Genomic DNA, 1,919 nt, shown 5'->3' on the forward strand with positions numbered 1-1,919 from the left:
GACTGATTTTAAAGATGGATGACCAATCTTTAAAAACGTGCCTTTTTTTGAGTAATATAAGATCAAAATTTGACTTTTTTTTTGTTGAATATACAATTAGACACAGATTTACATTTTAAAGACGGGTTGAAAATAGAAAAAATACGTACAAGCAAAATGAGGTGAGAAGAAATTAAAATATAGATTTAAAAACGGATTGGATCAAGTTCATTTCCTAAAATGCAGTAAAGTGAAAATTAAAAGTTACTTAAATTTATGCAAATCAGTAACAAATATAAGAAACTTTTGCAAAGAACGATTAAATCTTGAAATAACTCACACAAAATAAATTAAATTATGTTTAAAATGAACTTTTAAAAAGTTGTTAAATTTGTTGTTAATAAAAATGATAAAAATTATTTCAGTAAAAATAAATACTTTTTCTTTAAGTTTTACAATGATTAAACTAGTAAAATTGTATATCAAAGTTGTAGACGTAGTAAAAGTGACATTCATGAAAATTGTATACTGAATTATGTTTCTTAATCCACGACTTTTTCATTCTATATTCACGATGCAATTCGCGTTTGGAAATGCTGTAAAAGTCGGACCCGGCGTCTTTTTCTAAAAAAAAAATATACAATTTACATTATATTTTCGCTTGCGAAACGGGCGCTTCCTTCCTACTGGAAATCTTTATGGTTTACTACATTGGTTTCTCGGGCAAATCCGGATGAAAGTTGTTTTTTTCTTGTACGATGCGCCGGTTATTTGATGTGTGGACGAGAATGCAAATTGGTGCGGTAATAAAACTGATGTGCATGGAATGTAATGGATGTGGATGAGAATGGGAATACTACTGCATCCAGTTCGAAATCAACGTTTTACGGTGGCATAAAATCCCAGGGCGACATGGTTTCGGACGGGCCATCATCGTACGTACAATAACCACTTAAGCTTAACTTTACACATTCTATATTTCCTGTAGAACGAAGCACAAATTGCTATTCCCTTCGAACCGTCCCTTCTTTTTATACCATCAACATTTATCGGTTTCGATTACAGCTGCAAACCATTATCACCACTACTTTAATTTATGTAACAACATAGTAGATTATGCATATAAAAAATACAATTTACACATAAAAAAAATCGATAATTCCAACTAAACAAAAATTGTAATTATTTCAACACAAATCTTGTTTTTACAAAACAAACTTTTCAATTCATATCAAAGATTTTTTCGATTAAATTTATTAAAATAATTATGAAATTGATTGAATATTTAACTATAATTTGATTCAACAATTTACTTCGTTACTATTTAGTAACGAATAAATTTATCTGTAAAACTTTCTTAAAATCTAAAACTTATGTAAAATATTGACTAAAATTTATTTTGTTTCTGTGATTTTATGAATTATATATTTAATTTATAGAATTTGGTTCAATTACCAAAAATTAATAAGCCAATTAATACTAAATTGTCTAATAGTTACAAATAATTCACTTCCAAATTCAATTAAACGATACAATATTCGTTTGACTGTAATTCGCTTTCTGTATGTGTAATTCGTAGACGGAAAGCTGCAAATCCTTTGATGGATTCTGTTTGCTTGGAAGTTTGCAGATTTCCTATGTTTGCGCACATAGGTGAGCGTGTGTACGTTCACTTTATGCGAGAACTTCGTAAATAAATGCGAACTATTAAAACCAATTGGGATTTTCATTTGGAAAAGTTTTGCAGCGGAAGGAAGCCAGGTATCGATATTAGAGGCGAATGCACATTTCATGGCTTTGCAGGATTGAAACAGTAAAAAAAAAAATCAAGGATTGAACGCAAACAAACGTTATTTACCGTTCGCATTTGTTTTCATGCATATCAAGTTGAATTATAACAAGTTTAAACTTTAGAAATTAAATGAAAACCAAAGTATTTT

This window comes from Nicrophorus vespilloides, unplaced genomic scaffold (genome assembly GCF_001412225.1).
Source record: "Nicrophorus vespilloides isolate i.1.1-1 unplaced genomic scaffold, Nicve_v1.0, whole genome shotgun sequence".
Classification (NCBI taxonomy): domain Eukaryota; kingdom Metazoa; phylum Arthropoda; class Insecta; order Coleoptera; family Silphidae; genus Nicrophorus; species Nicrophorus vespilloides.